Here is a 26,902-nt window from a genome sequence, read left to right as displayed (position 1 = left end):
TATGTGGCAGCAGCTCTCTGGCTACAGAGAGTGGCACACAACTTTCCCAGGCATTGTCCTAGGGAAGGCTGTGAGAAGAGAAGAGAAAAGAATAAGAAGCAATTCTTATCTTCGCTTGCAGCACCCATTGTTGTGAACATGTGGAATGTGTTATGGAGATTTGTTTAAGAGTGTTATGGACATTTGTTAAGAAACCACCAAGGGGTGGTTTCTTAATTGATCAATGATGATGGTATTTAGATTGAAAGACCAATTGGGTCCACCTGTATCATGACTGTCTATAAGGGCGTCTGTCTGTAAGGTTTCTTAATAAGTATAGTATAGTAAAGTGATAGATCAGCCTTCTGAGAATCATGGAGTCAATGCTAATTATTACCCAACTAGGGGCGTGCAGTGACAGGTATAAGTAAAGAAAATTAAGATATATTTTATTAATTGTTCTGCATCTTCCATTATGAAGGCATAGTCAGAATCCATGATAATCAAAAATCTTGCATATTATTATTCATTCCAGAAACTTAAATTTCAGAGCAATGTTGATCTAACTGGAATGCCCAGAAAACAAAATCTTGTGTCCAGTAAAAACAATGCATATTTAATTTATCAAGTGTTTACAACAAGATATTGATAAACCTATTTCAGACAAATTCATATTAAATGCAGATATTTTTGAATGTCAGTATCATCAGATATACCCATCAATTCCATACACAAGCAGCTAACTCGGACATTTTGTGTGAAATCATGTGTTGAGATCTGGCGTTATTCTGGCAATTTAAAGACCTTCTTTATGTTTCTGTCACGCTATAGAAGTAAATTCAAATTATCAACCTCAGAATAAAATCCATTTGTATAGTTCAGCAGCAATGAAAGAAATGTAAAATTTTCAAAGCTAACCACTGTTATTAGGTTTGTCAATTACAAATTACTGTGGTTTAAATAAAGTCCAATGCCACTGAAGGCTGAGCGGAGAGGATAAGAATCCTGTTTTAAGTCCCTAATCCTAGTCTTAATATCTCTTCCACCCACAATAACAGGTAACAAAATTGTAAGAAAATAAAATATTCATAAATTCTGGTGAGGTAGCAAGAAGCCTGTAGCATCAAAAAAATCTTAGAGTCCATAATTGCATTTGATCTCAAGCTTTGATTTTAGACTAGGTGAAATGAGGCTACTTACTGAATAACCATGGAGACTGTAAATGATTCGAAATGGTGTAACTACTATCAGTTCTCCCACTTCCCTACATCTTTCTAGACTTGTAAGAAATCGCGTATACAAATCATGCCTTGATGTAAAACTATTTTTCTTATATCTCTGGGGTGAAAATGAATACACTACTGTTATTGTTATTCATATCTTCACAAGGACCTCATTCATGCCCTTTTTTCCAATTAGAAAAACTAAGCCTGTCTTCTTCTTTCTCATATGGACTAAACAGGCAGATATTTGACTTTGTGTCCAAGGTCGCACCTCCTTGGCTATTACAGTGTAGACTGTCCTGTTATTGTAACAACACAGTGAGCATTCTTGTGTTTTCCTTCCCGTCCCTATTCTCTATTTTTTTCATTTACACAGTATCTAAAAAGATACTGGATTTCTTCTGCCCATTATGCTCTCTGAATATGAGAAACACCACATTCAGCTGTCTGTAGTCTATCAAACAGCCCTTGGGAGCCTGACCAAATGCATACTGCTTGGAATAAAATGCAGCAAGCACAACAAAGCAGTTCTGCATTCCTGCAAGTGTCTGAGGACATTATTACTGCTGCGAGGTTCTGTCTCCTGCTGCTTTTCTTCTACCATGAGTGAAGCTCTGCTCATTAGAGTGGCCTTCGCACTGGGACCTTATTAACACCCTACCTCACCAAAGGATCCTTCACATTCTGCTCAGGTGCCTCAGGGGAAACCCCGGGCTCCCCCAGCCCTTTCCCTCTTCCAGGGAGCCTCTCCCTGTCGTGTGTAGGAGCCAGGCTGCTGCTGCTAGTCTGCCCAGTACCTCTGCCACTGCTCCGGGGCTTTTTCATTTCACTGTAGCCCTTCACTCCCTGCCTGCCTATCACGGCTCCAGCTACAGCTGCAGAGTTTCTGATACGTCTCATCTACCGCTTCGGGACTTTGCTCCTCCCTGCCATTACAGCTTCCTGCTTCCCTGCTTCCCTCCTTTTGCTATCCAGACGGGTACCACGGTCAGCTGCCCCTTGGGGTTCATAAAGGAAGCTCCTTCTCCATCCCTTCTGCCAGCTGTGTCGGCCATTACCATGTGAGAGACGTTTGAAACTCGCAGTACAGCGCCACCTGCAGCCGTGGGGGAATCACCGCACCCGTCCGGCCTAGCTGGGGAGCCGCCAGCGCCCCTGCTGGCTGTGAGCGGAACTGCACCAAGGGGGAAATTGCCTGACAGTCGACAGAAGGCTGTTGTTGGGTCTCTGATTTTTCTGTTTGTTGTTGCTGCTGCTGTTGTTGTTTGTTTGCCTTGTATACATACATATATATTCTAGTAAAGAATGGTTATTTCCTTTTTTTCATATCTTTGCCTGAAAGTCCCTTAATTTTAAAGTTATAAAAATTTGGAGGAAAGGGGGTCATATTCTCCATTCCAAGAGAGGTTTCCTGCCTTCCTTGGCAGGCACCTGTCTTTCAAACCAAGACAAGTGGTTATCTCAAAATGCACACTGGAGAAATTTGTGTGTGGGAACAGACCAGGTTTTTTGTTGTTTGGTTTTAGGAGTTGTTTTGATTTGTTTCACTGGTGGCTTGTACCAGATTTTATGGAGAAAAGCACCTGAGGACACACAAATTTTGTTCACCAGCATTATATTCTTTGGAGAAAAATTACCTTGATTGCTGATTAGTTTTATAGTACAAAAAGCAGTTAAATGCTGCTGCTACTTAGATGGATTCAGTGCTGAAATGAATATGAGGCCTTTTCTGTGGTATTTTCATCTGGTTGAAGTGAAAAAGTGGGAAGTGAAAAGGCAAAAAAAAAATTAGTAACAGTTCTTTTGTCTACAAGTCTTTATTAAAGGCCAGATAATTTCCATGAATTACAAATAAACTACTGAAGAAGAAAACGCTTGAGAAAAAATATGACTGAATCAAATGGAAGTTACAGACTTACTGAAGACTGTATCAATATAAAGAGAAATATCAATGATCAGAATTGCAATCTAGTAAGGTCTTCATTTGAAGTCTTCAGTTTCTTTGACTTTGAAGGGCAAATTTCTCTTGACAATTGAACTTAAGATGTGTTGGCATTACTGACAATCTCATTAAGAGTTCAAGAAGTCCTAATCCACAGAAGATTTCTTTCTGGATGAACTTCCTGATGAATGTCTCATCAGGAAAATCACCAGATTTTCCCATCCTCAAATATGACCCAAGTGTCTTGCAAAAACAATCACAGAAGAAATGTTGGTACGTGTTATGAATAATTGGTTAACTGTATTATAAAGATAATTGCATGTTTTTTAACAGAGGAAGACAACCATGCCCAGAGATGGTCTGAAATATCTTCATCTTTCTGTACTTCTCTTTAAATGCCATACAGGCTGAATGGGGGTTTTTTTTGTGTCAATCATCTCTAGATGAAACACAATCACTTATGAGGGGTGGCGGGTTTTTTGTCAAATGGTGCTGTTTTCTGGTCTATGAGAAAACTTCTTCAGTCAAAAAACACAGTGGTGTAATACCATGCCAAATTCTCCCAAATCTGCCTAAGCCTTTAACGTTGAAATACGATTGTTCCATCACTTTTTCCTCCACAGTATCACCCATGTAGAGGATTTAATTATTTATTACTTTAAATTAATATTCAGTTCTGTTTAGTATCTGCATGACACCTTCTAGTGTGCCTGCCATGACTAGTGCCTCAGATTTCTGCTTTCTGAAATTGACAATAAAATATTCCTAAGCATAAATAATCATTAGCAACCTATACCCATAACAAAAGCAGAGGCATAAGGATAGAAAGGATCATACATTCACCAGCTGTTTTATCTCCTGTTCTGCTGACAAACCAGATGCTTTTTTTAGCCCATGAGACTAGAAGATGCGTGAAATTTGTGTCTGTGAGAAGAAAAATTGCATTTTTAAAATTATCTTCCCTTTCTTTATGCATGTTACTTCTTCATTGACTCTTTAAAATTTCGTCATTACTTTTCTGTATTTCAGCATTTGCTGGCTCACTGTGAAACACAGGGTCCTTATTCATGGACAGATGGGAAAGTATTTTTTATTATAACAGTGGGTTTTTTTCACTTACCAGTTATCAGATTTGTATAGAATACTTTTCAATTATTCCTAGGTGTGCATCTTCATAAAATTGTAATTCCAAATTATTCTGGAAAAGATTCGTAGATTTATGACTTTTCTAATTTTACAGTAATGAAACTTTTATTTTCCCATGTTATTCATCCTGTTTCTTCCTAAATAGAATGCATTGAATACAATTAAGTAGATGCACTAAAGCATCTTTTTTCCAGTTAATATTGACATAATCTCTTTTTTGTTATGATGTCATGAGTTTGCTAATTTGTATGCGTGGAAGCAAATTTTAAAAAAGGTCAGTCTTGTTGGCATATTGAACAACCATTTGGATGCAGCAAACATTTACTAGAAATTATCTTCTGATCAAGGACATAATGGCATCAATTTTTCATTTGAAGGTTGTTCAAGTCCTCAAAATTAGACTTAGATCTTGGAAATGTTTTGGGCATGAGGGTGAATTCCTACATTTTGAATGTATATCTGAAACTAACATCACCTTTCACCACATTATGGGGAGACTGAGGATTCAAGCTTCAATCTATGAAATGTCGCAGACAATTTTCCACAGAAATCCTTTCTTTCAGATTTCTGCATTTTCTGGGAAGCTGAGGGCCCCCAGAAAGAGCATGTAAACAATTGTTATCAGCTGCTGTGGAATGCAATAGGATTCACCTTGATTGGCTCATGTTCTATGTTTATAATTAACGGCCAATCACGGGTGCAAGCTAGGGACTGAGTCCTTGGACACAACTTCGTTATAGATTCTTTCTTTCTATTCTTAGCCTGGCTGAGCAGCTCTGCAAACTTCTCTCTTTATTCTATTTAGTATAGTTATAATGTAGTATATATCATATATCAATAAATCCAGCCTTCTGATCAAGAAACAAGATTCCTGTCTCTCTCTCACCAACAGCGACCCACACAGGGCGCTGTAATATCTGGTGACCCCTCGTGTCAGAGCAGAAATTAATTTGATAAGACCAGAGAAGCAAAATTGCTGCACTGGGTAAAAATCCTGTATGTGTAGCATTTGATGGTTGCTTTGAAGTGACCACAGGAGCTGAAGAACTGAAGATCCTGATTTGGACAGAGTTCACAGCCAAGGCTGACCACAAAGAGAACCTTCTTCTGGAAAACCTTCAGGAAACATGGTAGACAAGAGCAGCATACCTGCAGAGCTGGTCAGAGCAAGCTGGACATTTCAAAAAGGTACTGTTCACTTTTCTATCCCTGAGGGTTCAGCCGCGAGAAAATTATGGCTGTTTATATGGGGGAGATACCCTTTGAAGTACGTGGTTCGTTTTACTCCTTCAGAGAAGAAGCTTATCGCCCTCTGGCAACACTGGTGTAGAGAAGACGGATTTTTTCTGGAAAAAACAGATCTCTATGAGTTCTTTCGATGGGCAAAGCTTTTTGGGTTCTTTACTGATGTCCTGTACGCTTTGGATGTTTTTGTCTGGGAGTGCATGGACTCGATTATCCAGTGCGTCTGGAGCCAGGGACGTGTTCTTCCTTCTATCTACCCAGCATTTATAAAGCTTTTTCCAGTTCTGAAACGCAGAGCAGCTGCCTTTCAATGGATTTCTAACTGTTATGGGCAGGCTCTGTTTCCACCGCCCCTGGCAGAAGACCCGGTGGGTGATGACTTTGGGCTTCCCAGCCCCCCCTGCTTCACGGCGGAGGGGGGTGCGAAACTGCGCTGCGTGAAGAAGTTTTTTTACTCTTTCTCCCGAGGAGCCTGCGCAGAAGGGATTTTCTCCTCCTCCCCCCTTCTCTCTCTCCGGGGGGATGGGAGGAGGTGGTGTTGCCACAGCCGGCCTCGCAGACTCCGCCTCCTTCAGACATGGGGGCGGCACCGGTCTCTGAGGTTTCTCCGCCTCTGCCAGCTCCGTCACTCCAGGTGATCCCGTCTCCACCTCTCCAGGCAGTCCCGCCCACGGCTTCACCGGCCTCCCAGCCCCTGCCAGCGCCTGCGTTGGAGACTGCAGAAGAGGCACTTCCGGTGGTTGCGCTGTTGCTAGGCAACGACGAGGATGCATCTCCAGCTTCCGGCTCAGCGGAGGAGGAGATCTCATCGGCCCCTTCGGCCCCTCCATTGCTTCCATCGGCCTCCTCATCACCTCAAGCTGAGACAGTCCCTGTTCAGGACCGTGTTGGAGATGGTCCTGAACCCGCTGGAACCTCGGGGCAGCCCGCGGCGGATCCCACCCTCAGCGTGATTCCCTCCCCAGTTCCGGCTTCTCCCCCGCTGCTTCCGCTGGCCGTTCCAGTGGCTCTGCCATTGTCGGAGGCTCAGCCCTCCGTGTCGGTGTCAGAGACTGCCTTGGAACCGACGGCTTGTTCGAGGCCGGACCATCCCGGACCGGCTGCCCCAGCAGCAGCCCTGGAGGCTGGTCTCTCCTTCCGTGGAGTGGGGGCTGCCCGCCAGCTGACTCTGCGGGCACTGTGTTTGCCGGTTTTTAAGATCAGCATTCTCGGCGGGTTCGGGGGTGGTTTTTCGGGGATGGTCCCATGGCGGCTCCCATCTCTGCCGCCTCTCTTGTGTTCTAATGGCATGGGGGGACAGGTGCATTCCGAGAGCCCTGCCTCTGATCCCCAGCCCGGAGGGGGTGTGGATGATGCCGCGGGGTGGATGAGAGACAAACCCGATGCATTGCAGAGGGAGAGGGCACAGCTGGAGGAGACCATAGCTGGTTTGCTGTGGGAAACAAACATCTCCAGACCCCAGATGGGATTTCTGGGGAAGGCTTCTATTTCCCTGCTGCTGGCATGCCTCAGTGGTGTTGGGGAAAGGAAGCATCTCACTACCCGTGCTGCCATTGTACTGGTAGCAGGGTGCAGGCCTGCGGGAATGCAGAGCCTGTGTCATGGGTTTGGCCTGGGCCGTTGGGCTCAGGAAGTTCCTGGGCTGGGCCCACTGCGTGGCCTCCTTATGTTTCTGGGAATTCTGGTTTGTCCTACCGGTCCTGGTCCCCCTTTGTGGGCCAGTTTTGGGGTTCCTGGTCCAGCATGGGCCAGGGCCCCCAGGGCCTTTCCTTCTCTGGCACTGCTCTGCTCAGCTGCTGTTCTTTTGCTTTTCGATCAAAAAAAAAAAAAAAAATTTTAAATTAAATAAAAAAGATTGAAAATAGCGGGCAGCAGCTCTGAAGCACTGAAGCATTGAAGGGCCAGAAAAGGACGTTCCATAATTGTTCAAATTGTTTGAAATGGTTCAAAATTGTGTTGTGACTGTCAATGGTTTTTTGATAACTATTGATGGGATTCTTTTTGCAGCAAGCTTGTTTTCAGGACCAAAAAGGACTCTCAGATGTCCAAAAGAAACAACTTCAGCTCATGGACTGTTCCTGAAACTCAGCTGCTTGGACTTGAATTCTCTTTGCATTGTTTTTTGCATTTTCTTATATTGTAGGATTGTTTTAGTGATTTGTTAGTATTCTATATTTTACAGGTGAAGGAATTTCCTGTTCCTTTCACATCAGCATTTTTCTTTTAATTTATACAATTTAAAAAGGTGAGATGTCGCAGACAATTTTCCACAGAAATGCTTTCTTTCAGATTTCTGCATTTTCTGGGAAGCTGAGGGCCCCCAGAAAGAGAATGTAAACAATTGTTATCAGCTGCTGTGGAATGCAATAGGATTCACCTTGATTGGCTCATGTTCTATGTTTATAATTAACGGCCAATCACGGGTGCAAGCTAGGGACTGAGTCCTTGGACACAACTTCGTTATAGATTCTTTCTTTCTATTCTTAGCCTGGCTGAGCAGCTCTGCAAACTTCTCTCTTTATTCTATTTAGTATAGTTATAATGTAGTATATATCATATATCAATAAATCCAGCCTTCTGATCAAGAAACAAGATTCCCGTCTCTCTCTCACCAGCAGTGACCCACACAGGGCGCTGTAATAATGAAATATATCTGTAACCCTCCAGGTTCCCCCAGATTTGTGGAGTCTTATGAATGGTTAAGGACCAAAAATTTGTAGTAGTTGATCATTTTGATTAATGCATTTGGACATTCTGTCTGGTGAGAATGAGTGGAATCTCTCCTTAGGGTTCAATAGAATCTTGACCTTTACATGCACAGAAGGAACACTAACATCAGCCCCCCAAAAAACTCCCAAACCAACCAACCAACCAACCAACCAAACAGCAAAAAACCAACCAACCAAACAGCAATAAACCAACCAACCAACCAACCAACCAACCAACCAACCAACCAACCAATCAACCAACCAACCAACCAACCAACCAACCAACCAACCAACCAGACAGTCTTCTAGGCTGAAGTCACTGACTAGTGTCTGTCCAGAAGGCAAATTACAATGAAACATGATACACAGAAGAATTAAAGTAGCTGTTAATTTTAGCTCTCTAAAGGTTTTAGTTATAAGAAAGCACTTAATGAACTTCAGTAGAATTACAGGGTAGAAAAGAACAGCTGTTCTCTTGGTGTGTTTGGATTCAGAATGAAACTTTTATAATGTTAGAGTAGAACATGAGGGAATTTTAAGCAGAAGAGAAGACTAAAAGAAATAAGGGCTGTTCAATGATTAGTGCCTTTGACACAGTGAGGGTGGCTGTGACAAACTTATCTGGTTCCCTGACCTCAGGGCAAGAGTGGGGAAAATGAAAATGTGTGGGTCCAATGGAGTTGCCCAAAAAGAACTTTAATAAAGGGTTAAAAGCAACAAAGATGGAGAAGCCAAACTCAATACAGGGTGCCGAATCCAAAGACCTGAGACAAAGGGGAAGCAACAATATATACACTTGGAACTAGAACATTCTAGAAACATAACTATGCAGGGGAAACAAGAAACCAGGGGGGGAGTAGAACTTGGACAATTTAGCATAACACCACCAAAGGCTTATGGAAGAACTCTCAAGCTCACCATGAGTTAAACAAAAGATCCCCAGGGCTTGAAACTCACGGTTGGGTCTTTTGGAGTAAAATCCAGCTGACTCCGAGTCACAGCTGGGCTAATTCCCACATGCATTCTTGGATACTATAAATGTTTTTCCACAGGGTATCAGGAAACTCTAAAAGAATATGATGCTAACATAAAAGCCCAAACCTTCCTTGTGGTAGACTTTATTCCACATTTGCTTTCAATTGAAAAAACAATGAAATCTTGGTTCATCTTCTGGAGAGAAAATAGAGTAAGTCTCAAAGCTGTTCTGTCTTCCAGTGATTTGTAACAGGTCACTGAAATAAGTCTTTTCTTGTCGCTGTAAATGGGCTGTCAGGATTGAGGAACTTCTGGCACACATTTGTCTGGGAACAGAATTATAAGTGTGTGAAAGACTTTTTCCACATTCAATATGAGAGAGCAGAAATCATTCTGCAGAAATACCTCTGCTACTTGCAGGTTTATGTTGTTTTCCTGACAGACTTTCAACAACAATTTCATCTGAAAGAGGGAGAGAAAAAATACACATTTGAGAAGCAGACTGAGATAAAGCTATCAGAGAGAGCCTTCCAAAAGCCAGTTCAGATAAAATTGTAATATTAACCCTTTAGGAAGGGAATTATTCTACTACAATATAGCCATAAAAATGAAATTAGCAACTGGTTGTGGGAGAGGTAAGCTGGGACATGTGAAACTGACAGTTTAATATTTTAAATTTTGGCTATGAAAGATTCAACCTGTTATAAATACTTCCATGATGCCACATAAAGAGGTAGTTCAATCATCACTTTTTGGAAGTGCTAGCAAAAGCATCACAAACTATTTCAATTATTATAACTTAAATAACACGTGAAAGGCTGGATCTGGGCATTTCAGATAGATTATTTCTACAGCTGAAGTGCTGGTCTTTGTCAGTGACCTGAGACCCACGGTATCACAAGACCTGGAATTAGGTGTTCAAAGTGTGAGCACCTTAGAAATTGAAGTGTGTGGTGTGAACATAGTTCAAGGTTTTCTCTATACTGGCTACAATATTTTTCTGATCCTATAGCAGAAAGGCCTCCACAATTTAAAAAAGAACACAGTCCAAATTTTTTGTGTTAATGAAGGTCATTGCAAAGCATTGTCAGGAACCTATGTAAGACATACAGAGCACAAAGGTTTTCAGGCCATTTCTGTATTGTATGTCCTTGCAAGTTTTACTTTTATTCCTGCAAAGGCTGGCAGAAAGAGCTAGGAGCACCCTGCAACAAGGAATCACTGACTGTAGATGGCAAATTTGCCCTTAGATCCAATCTCAGTATTAGCTGATTTAAGGCTTAGCCAAGGAATCCAAATGCACCAAACAAGTACTCTTCCAACATACAATTATATAATAATTGAAAAAAAAAGAACTAAAAACGAATATGATACTTTTTGAGTCTCTGCTGTTAACTTTAAAAATATAATGCCTATTTATTTTTTTTTAAGAATCAGCTCCACAGAGGACTGTCTTAAAGAAAATATGTTGATTTAAAAAAACAAATGAAAAACTCTGGCAAGGTAGTTTTATCAGTTTCCATTAAAATTCTTTAAACTGGAAAAAGCTTACTTGATCCCCAGGTTTCCTCACTCAAAATAATAGCAGTCTTTGAATCAAAACTTCATTCTTCAAACCTAGGATGAGGCTAAGAGCCAAGTATCTAGTGCTAAGTAGGTGTTGCTGTGAGATATACCTTGAACTGCAAAAATATTTAAAAACAAAAAGCAACAAATAAGAACCCATAAAAAACTTTTAATAATTTCATAGGTTTGTAAATGTTTCTATAGAAATTAACTCTTAGGACGTTAGCATTTATTTTCTCATAACAAGGGTGAATCGATTATTGAATGGTCAAATGCACACAATACATAGTGATCTGTTCATGCGTAGCAGCTTTCTCCCAGCAGGCACCTTGCTGTCTGAAACATATTTTAAATAGGATTACTACTCATTAAATTACAATGACCAGGGGCAATGGTCAACAAAACTGAAATTGCCTCAGTTTGTCATGTTTTGGTTCACTGCCATTAAATTTCAGTGGCTGTGTTTCCCTAGAGTAAATAGACCTGAAGAAATATATGGTTGAATGCTTCAACTTTGATTTAATCAAGTAAACCTAAAAAATTCTTACCTATATTTGGAAGCAAAGAAAGTGTATGCAATTCTTTGTTGTAGTTTTAGATTAAAGTGTAACAATTTATGGCTGATGTGATACACACCCATACCCTGATCCACTGTCTTTTGCACACAGAGGATTTTATTTTGATTTAAAGAACTGTGAGTCTGACAGTCCAGTTAGGCCAGGTCCTTCCTTTTAGACTGTTTGGCCACATTTCTGTCTTCTAGTTTTAGACATGAGCAAAGAAAAGGGACATAGAAGTCCACTTAATTACATGGACACTGGATCAAACAATACATAGAAGTTTTCCTCACTGAGTGATGGAACTGGAAGCTCCTATCTATTTTCCAATTAATTCAAATTTAAATTATCTCTAAATGTGTCAGGAATAAAACTGTTGCCTAATTTTGGGGATATTTTTAAGGCAGAAAGAAACTTGAAGCTATTAGCAAAGACAGTGGCACTGTCACCCTTTATATGAGGAAGACATTGGGATGAAACCCGGGAAATACAAGAACCAAATTCTCTTTAAAACTGAGCTGAGGAAAAACTAGATCTTATGTACATCAGAAAAACATTCTGAATGTTAAGATAAAATGAATATGTTGATGTTCTGTGTACCACACTGCAATGGCCATAATTATCTTTCTGGGAAAAGTACGTTTTATCAATATTTAAACTATTGATTTATTTTCAAATGAAGTCTTGAAGTTGAGGCTTCTTTAAGCAGGGAAGAAAGAAAAGGAAAAGAAAATGAAGAAAAGGAAAAGAAAAAATGGGGGGAAAAAAGAGGTAAAGGTGGAAAGGGAGAAGGGGGAAAGGGGGAATGGGGTGGAATGCGAATGGGGGAGGGAGCTGTGCCCCTGCAGCCCATGGGTGCACAGGGAGTGCAGAGATCCACCTGCAGCCCATGGGGGAGCTGCCCATGCTGGGGCGGGTGGATGCCTGGAGGAGGCTGTGACCCAGTGAGAGACCCAGTGGAGAGAGGGCCCTTGCTTCCAGGCTGGAGCAGCCTGTCCTTGGAGGAGTGCACCCCCTGGAGTGATCCCTGCCACAGCAGTTTTGGGAGGAGTGTCTGCCCATGGTGGGAGTTCATGCTGCAGCAGGTGCAGTATGGCTGTTGTTTGTGAGAGTGGACCCACAATGGAGAAGTTCACAGAGAGCTGTGTCCCATGGGAGGGACCTCATGGCCTCACAGGGGAAGGCCTGCTCTCCTGGAGGAGTGGAAGAAAACCTTGGGTGATGGACTGACCAAGACTCCCATGCCCTCTCTCTCTGCACTGTTGGTGGGAAGGAGGTAGTGGCTGAGGGGAAAAAGGTGTTTTAAGGACTTATTTAACTTCTCATTTTCCTACTCTGATTTTGTTAGCAATAAATTCACTTTGTACTTTTAAGCTGAACCTTTTCTGCCCCTGGAGTGTTTTCTCCTGGTCCTCATCTCACCTGATGAACTCTTCATCAAATACTTCTTTCCTCTGCCCAGCTGTAGTAGGGGAGGGAAAATGAGTGGCTCTCATGGGTGCCTGGTGTTTGGCCTGTGTAAAACCATGTCATCAACATATATGTATGGACTATACCAGAAAAACAAACCAAACAAACCAACACAACCTGTCAATTACATAAAAATTTTTGAGGAGTGAAAGTTTTCAGGTTTTAGCTGAGTAAATGGGAGGCAGCAAATTTTACCATATGTCTGCCTCTACTAAACAGTTATCTGCACTGAATGATTTCTAATTTATTAGTTATTATCATGTCTTTATGGTGTCTATTAGCAGAGATGCAAAATTGCAGGAATTTTTTGTATCAGAAACATTTGTAGAAACTGAATTAATTGCACTAACCTGTCTTTATAATTCTGAAAGATAATATTTAATCTTTAGCTTCCATAAATGTATACTCCCCAGCACTTCTCTATTTTATCAAGTCTTTCTTCTTCATCTTCAAATATATCCTGTTCACTGGGAAACTCATACATGTATAATGAATGTACCAGGACAAATACTGACATATAATCCATCAGTATGTTGATTGTTTACTCCAAAAGCTGTAATTATTTTTGTCTTGGTTTGAAAGACAGGTGTCTGCTCAGAAACACAGGAGACTCCCTTGAAATGGGAAATATAAATCCTCACCCTCCAAATCATTACAATTTTGAAATTAAGGGACTCTCAGGCAAAGATATGGGAGTAGGAATAACAGTTCTTTATTAGGAAATAAAATAAAAATAAAATAAAAAATGCAATAATACAAAAAACCACTGACAGAGTCAGAATATGACCTGACACCCTGTTGTTAAGGGTGCTGGCAACAGTCCAGTTGAACGGTGGCTGCAATCCTCCTGCAGTGACAGGTGTGATTCTGTTGAAGCACTGATCCTGTAGAAGGGTGTAGGTTTCTTTTGAAGGTCCAGTGGTGGTGTAGATGGGCCTGGTCTTCCTCTGAAGATCCAGTGGAAAAGAAAGCTGCTCCTCTGGGAATGCAATGGGAAAAGGCTGCGTCTGTTGTTCTAAATCTCAGACTAAATCCAGGTAGGAATGCTTGGCTTCTCCTTCTGGGTGGAGCTTCTCACAAGGGGATGATGTAATTTTATCAGTCAAGCAGTGAGACTCAATGGACCATTAACAGAAGGTATCTCCCCAGATGGAGGATGGGTTGTACAAGAGTTAAAGAAAACTGCCCAATTAATAGAAGATAACTGCCCCACCTCTGGTGGTGATAGAATACACACAGTTACATCTTCCAACCTAAGACAATTTTTTTGTGCTTTTCATAATGAATACCATTCTCATATTTGTGTGTTTAGCTTTTGATGCATACTCAGGGAAATTGTTATCTGATTTCCTCAAGACCAAGCTAAGCTCCATTTTTTCTTATAAATTTCTATTTTTAAATTGATTTATTGTTATTAATTTTTAACGTTGTTTTAGGGTCATCAATTTTATATTCCTAACCAGGCCTATACAATTTTTTTTAGCTTTTTAGCATCCAATAAGCTTTTAAAAGATCTTTATTGTCTGTGTACTCATGTTTTAAATGTCACATATACTTTTCCTTTCTTCTTTTTTTTACATATCTGGTCATCTGCTTCTACAGTATTCTTTTTCTCAGTTTAATTCCTCATGATGCACAGATTTGCTGTGATTTGTATGAAATGCACATGTATTGTATGTGTTTTTTATTTTGAAAGTCAACATATCTCTTCTGTCATTGGTTCTGACTTTATTCATCATCAAGTTTGCCAATGACATAAAGCTAGTTGGAGTGGCTGATACATTAGAGTGTCCTGCAGCCTGTCAGGGAGACATGGACAGACTGGAGAAATGGGCAGAAAGGAACTTAATGAAGTTCAGCAAACGCAAGTGCAGGGTCCTGCATCTGAGGAGGAACAACCCCAGGCACCAGGACAGCCTGGGGGCTGAGCTGCTGGTAAGCAGCCCTCCAGAGAAGACCGGGGGTCCTGGTGGACAACAAGCTGTCCATGAGCCAGCAGTGCCTTTGGGGCCAAGAAGACCAGTGGTATCTTGGGGTGCATTAGGAAGACCATTGGCAGCAAGGGAGGTGATCCTGCCTTCTATTCAGCACTGATGAGGGCTCAGGAGTAGCACCTGGAATGCTGTGTTCAATTCTGGGCTCATCAGGACAAAATAGACAAAAAAGTAGTGGAGCAGGTCCAGCTGAGGGCTATGGAGATGCTGAGGCAGCTGGGGCATCTCACTTAATGAGGAAAGGCTAAGGGAGCTGGGCCTGTTTAGATGAGCGAAGACATGACTGAGGGAAACCTATGCATACAAGTGCTTAAGGGCAGGTGACTGAGAATGGGGCAGACTCTTTCCTGTGTCCAGAAACAGGGTGATGAGCACAACCTTAAACACAGGAAGTTCAGTCTAAATATGCAAGAAAAATTTTTTACTCTGAGGGTAAAATGACTGGAACAGGACAGAGGATTGGAATAGGCCGTCCAGAGAACTTGCAGAGTTTCCTTCTTTGGAGATATTCAAAACCCATCTCAATGCAATCCTGTGTAATATAGTCTGTGATCTTCCTGTAGGAGTGGGGATTGGGTGAAATGGTCTCCAGAGGTCCCTTCCAACCAATGGTTCTGTGGTTGTGTGTGATCCTGCATGATCCTTTTCAACAATCAATTCAGCTTCTAGAATTTTAACTTTTTAATACCAGTCAGCAGCTCACACTCTTGCATTAACCTTGAAAATGACTATCATATTTTTCTTGCTGTTTTGGTTTCTCATTATTTTTACTATACCATGAATGAATTTCTCTTGTTAACTATGAATTGCTATTCATTCTTAGTGACCCCAGGCATTAGGGAGACATTTGAAAAATTAGTATTGTGTAATCCCAGGTTTTACACATTTCCCTCTTGCTAGGACATATTCCAAATGACTGAGGTATCACTGAGACCTGCACAATAACTACCACTGAAGTAGCTAACATTTTATTTGTAGCATGCTCTGAGGAACTAAATTTTTTTGATGTTTCTTAGATATGTATCCTTTAAACGCCAAGGATACGCCAAACTGTTATAGCTACACAGTACTGCTTATAGCAGACTAATGGTCTTAAGAACATTTTGAAGCTTAATTACTGTTTTCTACTTGAATATTTAAAGGATATAAACACCAAAGAGATGGAAGAGTCAATTAGAATATTGCCTAGGGTATGTAAAGGAATAATGATAATATTGCCTAGGCTGTGTAAAGGAATAATGAGAATTACAGATGAAATGTTTAACTTAAATAACAAGAAATTTTTTCTGACAGAATTATTTGCCTGTGAAATTGTTTTGTAAGGAAAAAGATTAAGGAATAATTTCTTAAGACAATTACAAATATATGGGCACAAAGAAATGCCGTAGGGTAGAGGCAATGTTTAACTGGAAGAAAAAGGAAAATCAGATAAAATTTCCCATCTTCCTTTTTACCTGTGCTTTTTCAGTTTCAGTATTGAGTGCCAAGAGGTTTTTGAGGAAAGCAACCATTCCTTTAAGCTGACATGACATGAAAAAGTCATTCATAGGTTTCTAGTCATCAGACACTGTTATTAAATCACTAAGTTCTATAGCATTTAAGATTCTTAAACTCCTTTAGTCAGTCATTAAATGACTGGTAAAGATCAAATTAATAATTAATACTTAAATATCTATCAGGGCTTTAAATTTCATACTGCAGAATTCAAAATGTCACTTATCTATAATTCAAAAGATTTTTAAGGACAGCAATTAATAGCTTGCAATAGCCTTCTAATCCATGAATTGCAGTCTCACATAAGATTAAAGGCCAATGTAATTCAAATGAGATTATGAGTAATGTAACAATTGTATCTGAACATACGAGATGAATAAAAACCTTTCAACTTGATTCTGAGAAAAAGAAAATATGTTTACATGGGTATGTAATTATTTTGTAAGATACTACTGATCATAGTCAACAGGACAAGAGGAGAAATTTGTATTGCAGAATTTAATATAGATTTACATTTAAGATAAGTTTCTTGGCTGTCACACAGAGCTCAATTCCATTCAGTCAGCTTTGACAAATTACTATTACATACAGTTTTGTATTCCAAGTCTAATCTATAATTCCGAATCTAATCTAATCTACTTTTGTGTAGTTAAACATCCTTCTCAACATGGATCCCGCGCTGTTCTATTGACAGTGCAGATGGGTCTAATTCAATGATTGAAGGATTAAGATATTCAGCCCTCACTAGTCATTTTGTGTCTTTGCTTAGCTAAAAGATATGTTGAACAAAATAAACAAGAAGTAGCCTCAAGAATCAAATGATTTTTGAAAATCACAATTATTAGAGGATATGCCTAAAAGAAAAGTAGTTATTTCTGACTTAAGGACTATTAGTCAACTACATCAGCTCAGTAAAATACTGTAAGTCAATTAATGAAGTGTAATATTATGTGTAGATGCAAATAACAATTTGTTCAGTGTAGTACTGCTAAATGAGATTTTTCCTTTAAAAAAAACCACCTCATCTAAATTACCTATAAGCAGTTCACAGATGAATAAAAGGCAAAAAAGAAATGTAAAAAACCAGTTGCTCACTTTATAAAGAGTGTTAATGTCATTACTTAAAATGACAAAACACATGAAATTGAACTCAATTCCAAAAATACTTCTATTTATTCCAGGGTTTATTTACATTATAGAACTTAAGGAGTGAAGCTTGTATTAGAACAAATAAATTAGAAATAGCTTTTTTTTTCATTATGAATTTAATTCAGATTATTTTACATTTGTGTTGTGAATACACATTAATTCTCCTAAATACAGTAGATTTATCATGTTATAAGATTAATTTAACTATTGCATTTTCAGGTCACATTGAATTCAGATAGATATGGGGACAAGACCTGACAGCCTCAAGCATGGAAAAATTAATCCTCTGGAATAATTGCTTCCTTTGGATGACACAATGTGTCATCTGAGAGTCTTTGCATAGCTGCCCAGAAAACAGTAATTTTGCAAAAGGTTGATGGAGGAATGCAACCATTTGCATAAAATATATGTCCATAAGGTCATATGGACACTTCCATTTGCTGACTGAAGAGTATTAATCAAGTAGTTCTCTTAGCTCACAAAAACCACCTTTCAGAAGTTTTTCCACCTTTATTTCATCAATCTGCTTCACTAATAGTGTATTGCAGCCATGGAAAATAGTACCAGTCTAAAGACACTCCATAACATGATACTGAAATTTCAAATCATGGGATTTTTACCTAAATGTTACTCTTAATAGGAATGTTAAATTTATCATACTGCAAGCTTTTTAATCTTATTTTTCCTCTCTCCTGTCTGAGGAAAGTGATGCAGTGGCCTGGTGGGCACCTACTGTCCACCTGGGTTGACTCACCACAGCATTCTTTTGAGAACAAACATAGAGCACAAGGCAATGGCAGCTGTGCATTAATCATGCTGTAGTTATAGCTGTTATTGGTCAGCAGGGTTTTTTTTGTGCATCACACTGCTTGTCTCTTGATTTTGCTGAGCTCAGGAACATTCTAATATGAACAATGCCTCTGTGCTTTGCCCTCATGTTGATAGCTTTACTGTTCTGGGAAGATGTATTCTGGAGAGTACAAAGGAATGCATCTCCCTCTTCCCAAGTGGCCCTGCACTTTTATGAGAGATGTTTAGAGTGTAATTATATTGAATATTATATAATTATATAAATAAATAATTAACACTGTTAGCATATCATGGATTCTCTGGAATCTGCTGTTGCTGTGGTGTAAGAGAAGGCAACCTTTTGGATGAAGAAATACTGAAAATTACCCTGAAGCAGGCTTTCCTTGGTTGTCAGGGTGTGTGGAAGCATCTGGGCGCACAAAGTTCCTAGGCCAGTTGTTGCCTCCCATAGCCTGGGACTTTACGTTTGAACATGCAAGTAAGCCTGTCACTACTTGATAGAAGGAGTCCTTACCTATCCTGGAGAAAATCAACAGCTTCTCACCCTGTGCTATGTACTAAACATCATCAACAGTCTTGCTGGTATGAATTTTGAAAGTATAAAGAATAGATGGGTTTTTGTAAATTCAGAAATTTCTCATTACCTAAAATTTTATGCCAACTGTCTGAAGCATAATAATTTTCATGACCTTCATTGCATTATCAATAACTTTCCAATTACTCACAGAGACAGTAGTGATGCATATTAAAAATTTCTAAACATTACCAGTGGCTTGTTGCAGAAGTTGAAAATGTTGTAACAGGAACATCAAGTACACTTTCCTTACTTATGTTCATTAACTAGTTTAACATTGGCAATTTCTGGGGGGAAAAGGTGGCAAAAGCCTTGACAGAAATTCTGAGTGCTTTGAATATTCTGGTCTGTTCTGTTCTGTGTGTCTTTAGTACTTCACCCTGAAGTAAAAAATGTGGTTGGTCCAAGGAGCATGAGATCTGTGTGACATTTCTGTTTGAAGTCATTAAATTAATAACTATCCTCCTCCCTTGTGTAATAGTCTGTGCCCTTGTCTCAATGCACACGTCTTTCAGATGTTTTTTGGAATATTTCCACTGTACTTATGAGGGATAGGTAATAACTTCTATGTAATAAGTAGCACTTCTAATATGTTCTCTCATGTAGAGGTTGTGGGTTTTTTCTTCAAATCTCTTCGCTTTCTAGAAAGGAAGCAAGAGTTTCTGTAAGAAGCAGATGACCAGGTTTTTTCTTGTTATCTGCCATGATTGAGGGCAACTCATTTGTCACTTTTCTGTCAGCTAGAAATCTTTTTTGTGTTTGACTTGAGCTGTCCTCTGAGACCCACTTCTGCAATATTTTGAAAGTTTCATTTGTTATTTCTCAATGCTGAGCTGCTGAGGGTAACATTGTCTCTGAAAGACCTTGAATTGTTAATTTTATCAAGGTGTTCTTGCTTGCTGAGACCTCTTGTTTCCGCTGACAGAAGGCTGTTTGCATAATATACAAGTTGCTGAAAATTCAGCAACCACAATGCCATGTTATTAGAAATCCAGTCAATAGTTGGGCTTCCATTTTCAAAGTCAGAACCTTGGCTACAGCTGCATTGCTCTTTTAGTTCACTGTGCAGAGCCCCTGAGCTATTCCCTAAACTTAAGAAGGTCACACCACCAGGCTGCATAGCCCTATTTATAAAAAGAACTGGGGCTGAGATGCAAGGCAAGAAGCCATAAAAGTAGAGCAAAAAAATGTGTGAGCTGAAACATAACAGTGGAGAGACTTTGTGAGGCTTCTTGGATTACAATTAGCAATATCTTTTTATGCTGGTAGTACAATGTGACAAAAACAATGCACAACTTATGAAATATTAAGATTCACTCTGTAAGATTAGCCATGATATAGGTTAATAGAGAACACATAGTTTCTATATAATTTTACCTCACTGCTTACCTCACTGCAACCAAATGGAAATGCTTTTTTACACTTTGGAAAACAGGATCAGCATTTGTCGGTGAAAAATGTAGGCAACTATTAAATAGCTGGTAGGATGACCCATGTTTAATTTTTTTTCTTTTGGTTCTGTCTGAATGTGTGAAGATCTAAAAAAATCAACCATTAAAGGCCCCAACATGCAAAAAAAGGAGTTTTTTTCTGTCCTAATTTTCATTTTAGCATTGGCACTCAGTTTCATGCTGAAAACAATAATTCTAGTAATGAAAATTAACAATGTATTTTAAATGTTTGATTTTAAACTCACTTCATTTGGGAAAAAATGAAAATAAATACTTGGTAATTAATTAATTTTAACCGAGCCATTTCATTCTGATAATACTTAAAAGCCTTCAATTTCCTTGAATTAAAAAAATTTCTCAGGTGACAAATTCCCATCTAATGATTACTTTCAACAAACTGACCTCTCCAAATTAAATCAGAGTGAATTCTGACTAGGTCTGTTAATCATCATAAAAATTAATGGATTGCTTATGCAAATAAAGATAGTGACAGAGTGAGGCTGCATAGCAGAAGTGTTGGTGTAATTTTTTTTACTCTATTTCTGAAAATTTCAAGTACTCAAACTCAGTAAAGAACCATTTAAAATGCTAGAGATAGCGCTACTACTAGAAAGAAAGAGAGGACAGATAATTTTGTGTCTTTTCTGGAGGATGTGTGGTGCATAGACACTGACTGAACCACAGTGGCTGAATGCAATCTGCAGTCACACACACCACTGCAGTATTTCTCTAACAGCAAGTCTGGTAAATTTGACAAGATACCTATTTTGATAAACCATATATTTTTCTTGCTCATGTTGCTTGCATCTCTAATATGTCTTGATTTATAGCACAGTACTAGTATCCAAAATGAACTTGTAAGTGGTACTACAGAAACACTAATGTTGCAGAATAAAATAGGGTCCAAGTACAAAGAAACCACTCACCAAAGTTCAAAAATCCTTAGGAACGGGAAGGGTCCAAATAATTCAAAGTACTTGAGAAACAAAAAATAATATAAATAGGGGTCGGGTCTATTTCCTGTTAGACCATAGCTTCTTTGGTTTAAAACTGAAAAAAAGCCCAACAAAAAACATTAAAAAGAAAAAAGTTAATTTCCTGTGTAACACAAATGTCCTACTCGGAACATTTAGTCATTTCCATAATGCAAATGAATCACAGTTACATGAAAGCCTTACAGGAAAGAAATAGAAGTAGAAATAGAGAATAGAGAATAGGAAAAGGAAAAGGAGAAAAGGAGAAGAAGAAAAAGAAGAAAATAAGAAGAGGAGAAAAGGAGAAGAAGAAAAGAAGAATAGAAGAAAAGCAGAAAAGAGTAAAAGAATAAAAGAGAAGGAAAAGAGGAAAAGAAAAAAGGTAAAGAAGAAAGGGAAAAGAAGAAAGGGAAAGAATGGGAGAGAGAGATCTCAAGTGAGTTCTCCCAATCTGTACTTATGTCTGAGATTGTCCTGTCTAGTTCTGTCAGAATAAAGATAGAAAAGGGATGAGCTATTTCCTTTAGGTGTAATTTTAAAATTAATTGTGTAGGCTTCAAAATTCAAATATAATAAACAGCTGGTATACATATTATATCCCATTTCCCCTTTGTTACACTTTTTTTTTTGAGTCACATTTCTTTGTTGAAGTGTTTCAAACATCTAATGTTGTGTAAGCCTCAAAAGCAATTTATAAGACCAATACTGTCACTGTCAAAACTGTAATATGAGATGCTGGACTGCACAATATACTATTTGCTGTGTCTTCATTAAAAAAAAAAAAAGGATTTATAACTTTGAATGTGAAATTACCCATCTTGATCAAAGATGTAAATGTAGCTATGTTAGTGCTTTATGAGTGATCTCAATAAAGGTCACTCCATCCAACCCTCTGGATTCCCTACTTTACTTATACAAAAGATTTACATCTGTTATAATTTTACTTTGTTACAATTGAGTAACAAGAATAAAAGTGAAATTAACTGCAGTATTATACCCAGGAAAAGTATGTAGCTCTTCAGTAAATGCAATTTAGAAATGGATACAATTTGTTTTTCAGCATTATATTTTCTTAAATTTTTAAGAAGCCTTTTAATCTATGAATTGTGTTACAGATCAGAACTGAAGGCTGGTGTAATCAGAAAAAATTCAGGTTCTTTGATTGTGGGATGTTCTGCTCAACACCTGCTCTACTGACATTGATATCTGATGGGATGCACGTTTTTCAGAGGGTAAAATGATTTCTAGCACCATTTATTGGAGATAGTGGGGGTTGTTGATGGAGCTGTAAAGTAATTTGGAAGGGGGGAAAGAAAAATACCAGGCTTGCCAGGAATGAACAGTGGGATGCTGTGCTGCATGAGGAACAAGTGAGATGAGATGAGCTCAAAGCTTTGGCCCAGTCCCCAAGATTCGAAATCACTGGTGTAGGTCAAAGGGCTAGAATGTATGGAGCTCTCAGCTGTCAGTGCAACAGTTGAAACACTTTGGGTAAGAATCAAGGGGCAAACAAATGATGTGGATGTCATTGTGAGTCATCTACAGACCTTCTGGCCAGGATGATGAGGTCAATGAATTCTTCTTTGAGGAACTAGAGGATGCTTCCAAGTCAACTGCCATTGTCTTTATGGGGGACTTCAACTTGCCTGAAATCAACTGGGACCATCAGACAGTTGGTAGAACCGTGACCATTAAAAAACCTGGATGGCAACTTTATGGAACAACTGATAAGAGAGTCAGCTTAAGAAGATGTCCTCCCTGATTTGATATTAGTCAATAGAGTGGATCTCATGAGCAAAATGGAGACTGGAATTCTTCTTGGACACAGGAATCACAAAGCAATTGAATTTAAAATTTTTGTTGACAGGAGAAAAAATGCCAGAAAAACCTCAACTCTGAACATGAGGAGAGCAGATTCAGGCTCCTCAAGGAATTAGTAACTAATGTCTCTTGGGAAAATATTTTCGCACGTTCTGGGGTCCATCTGTTCTGGACACTTTTCAAACACGACCTTCTAAGGGTGTAGGAGCAGACATTTCCAAATGTCAGAAGTCAAACAAGTGAGGCAGAAGGCTGTGTAGGCTGAAAGGAATCTTCTCTTGGAAATAAGGTGGAAAGGAAGGTATGTGCCCAGTGGAAGCAAGGTTAGGTGGCATGGGAAGAATACAGACATGCTGCTGGTCACTTCAGGGAGAAAACTCCTGTGGCCAAAGCTCAACTGGAGTTCAAACTCATCAGAACTGTGGGGGAAATAAAGAGTTTTTAAAAATAAATTGATATCAAAAGTCAGTGTAGAAATAACATCAGAATAACATTACAAGCTGGGGATGGTCACCTTACAAACAGGGACATGAACAAGGCAGAGATGTTTAGTGCTTTCTTTGATTCTGACTTCAACACAGATGATGGACCAAGATGATCCCAGTGCCCTTAGCTGAAGGACCATGATTCTGAGAATGATCAACTCCCAGTGGACCTTTAACTTGTATTTTATTTTATTTTATTTTATTTTATTTTATTTTATTTTATTTTATTTTATTTTATTTTATTTTATTTTATTTTATTTTATTTTATTTTATTTTATTTTATTTTATTTTATTTTATTTTATTTTATTTTATTTTATTTCATTTTATTTTATTTTATTTTAATGCAGATTTAAAAATGTTTAAATGCCAGGATCTAATTTGGTTAAATTTCCAGCAAACCTCTTTGTGAAAAATGAAAAAGAGAGCAACACAAAATTTATAGTGAAATATAATTCTATCAAGAACCTAATGCAATTAGTTCTGTACAAAGGGAGTGATTCTGCTTGATTCAGTGTCCTTTAGTTCAAACCTGAACAGAATTTGTTGTGTTTGTTATTTGACTGGTTTGTATAGGCGTATTTTCAAAGTGGCAAAATGAAGCAATAGCAGATATGTACATTTCTGTGTATATATTGAAAGCCCACAAAATTTGTATGGCTTTTGAACCAAAGTGATACAAGTAATGAATTAATTAATTAATTGTACTTTCAGGCTGTATAATTTTAATTAGTAAGTGAGAGAAACATTTCAGTAATGAAATTCATAGTAAATGTTTCTCTGTTCATTTGCCAACTGGCACAAAACACATGCCATCTTGATGTAGAAAATAAGACTATTCAAGGCTCCTGAGAGCCTCTGGCTAAAATTCTATCAGCATACTAAAAACAATATTAATATGATCTACCTCTTCCTTATAGGGCTCACTTTGTTTCTGTGCCATCTCTTGATGTTCATTTGCAAGGGTGATAAAAAAAACCCAAGTAATCAGAATTAGGATTACTGAGTCAGTAAATGAAACTACATAGCGAATGACTGGATGCAATAGAAATCGGTCCTTGGCCCAGCTGATAAATTCTGAATTCAGACAAGTATATGCATGAGGGTCACAGATAGAGAGAGACATTCAGAACATACCTGGTAACTGCAATTTTCTGACAGGAGCAGAGAACAGAAGTATGGAGAGTGGGTATTCAGAAAACCCCTAACACCTTTTGTTAATCATATATTTATTGCAGTTTGTTCAAAGCCCCCCCCCCCCCGCCACCCCCACCCCCCAAAGAAAAAATGGACTGTGGGCATTAATAATCTTCAGAGGTTTTTAAGTGTTTCCTGTCCATCTTTTCAATTTTTCAAAAATTTTCTTTTAAGACCCTTGCCCTCAGATCCTCTCTGGAACACTGGGTTCATAGGTAAGTTGTTGGTGAAAATGACTATTTCTAAGGTTTCCACTTTAGTTTGCTCCCTGAACTGTGAGTTGCTTCTTCTCTTGTTTTCATTCTCATTTCATTTTATTTAGTGTATTGCTTCCTTGCTGATTCCATTAGGTTCTCACTGCAAACTGATTCTTACCCTAAACACATGAAGAGAAAATCTTTTAAACTGCCTTTCTCTACTGTTGCTTGTGCAGTGTAATTATTCCCTTGCTCATGTTTAATTTGCATGCTCAGAGTGAAACTCTTCCAGAAGGGGACATAGACATTTAGAAGAGCTGTCAATGGTACCAAGAGAGCAGTGGCCAATTTTTTTTTTAATTAAAAACCAAAAAGTAGAGTACTTGATTCTTCAACTTTTATACAAAATAAAAAACAAACAAACTAAACCTAAACAAAAACACCCACCACCACAACAATAAAAACTCACCAAAATCAAATTCCCTCATTTTAGTAATTGACATAAAGAAACAGTAGTGTCATCTTGTCATCTAACAAGAAGTCTTCTACAGCACAATTAAGGCATTTTTACTGAGTCACTGGCATGTTTACTGGTCATGCATCCTGTTGATACAGTTTGAAACAATCAGGACAACATGAAACCATGTAAAAACAGTGACAGCATTTTTTAAACTTCAATTTAATGAAATATAATCTGCATTACTGGGCAAATGTTGCAAAACAATTTCAGAAAACTGAAGAATCGTCTGGTAATTGCTATGGATATACTCCACTTAAAACATCTTAAAAATGAAAAAATAACAATAGTTAAACCAAGTATTACTTGAATTTATATTTTCCTTCTACCTTTGCGCTGAACATTTAATATAATGTTTTGTAGAGCAGATATACAACAGGAAGTTTAATAGGGATGCTGTTTCCATAACAACATGTAAGATTTGAACAAAAACACAATACAAAATGGTTACTATTCTTTACAGTACATAAAAGCAATTATTAAAAATTAGGAGTGCTTGAAAAAACAAATCGAGGCAAAGATGCTAACAATTCTTTTCTGTGTTTGGTAAATGCTTAACTCGTACCTGTGGAGCAGCTATAAGAACCCAGAAATTTATTGTATTGTTGATGTCAAGTTAAATCATGACCTGAGAGAGGAGAGACTTTTTCTAATGCACAGTTAAATGAAAAAAAGGTCACATTCAGAGCACAGAAACCCGTCATCTAATTAGGTATAAATTGGCTCACTCAATGGGTTAATGAAAGGTCTAATTCTGCCGCCAGTGAGAGTATTTTTTAACTTTTTAATTTGCACTCATAGAACCGGGTGTTAATGGTTTCTTGAATCTTTCTTTTCTGTTTTTCACCAACTTCATTATACTTCATAAACTTTGTATTATTCTGAAAATTCCAAGACTTCTCAGTCTTATTTACCTCCAGGGCATATATTTTAAATTTCTTTACAAAATTAAATTTCTGTTCATTTTTTCAAGTAATAATGCTGCATATTGATGATGGGAAATTAAAATAAATATATTTAAGCACCATAGGAAATTCTTCCACTTCTTTGTGAGTTTGCATTTGGGTGTGGGTGATTTTTTTTGTTTTGATCTTAGTTTGTTTTCAGGGAATAGTGTTTCTGCTAGTTTTTAAATTTTCTACTTTATATATTATGAAATTTACAGATCAGTCAGAAACTGAGTTTAAAAGTCGAATGAGATCTGACTCATTAGACATTTCCCAGTGTAGATTTCAGAAATGCAGCTTACTTAGATGATTCCAATGCCATATTGACACAGCAGAACAAAAGTAGCCATGGCTTTAGAGACATCTGAGGGCAGTTGGAATGAAAAGAAGAATATTTTTAATAAAGAGAAATATTTTAAATAAATATAATAATTTTATAGAATAAATATATACAATATATATTTATAAAAACAATAATTTTAA

Source organism: Melospiza georgiana, chromosome Z, assembly GCF_028018845.1.
Source record: "Melospiza georgiana isolate bMelGeo1 chromosome Z, bMelGeo1.pri, whole genome shotgun sequence".
Classification (NCBI taxonomy): Eukaryota; Metazoa; Chordata; class Aves; order Passeriformes; family Passerellidae; genus Melospiza; species Melospiza georgiana.
Note: the sequence above shows the minus strand (reverse complement) of the source record.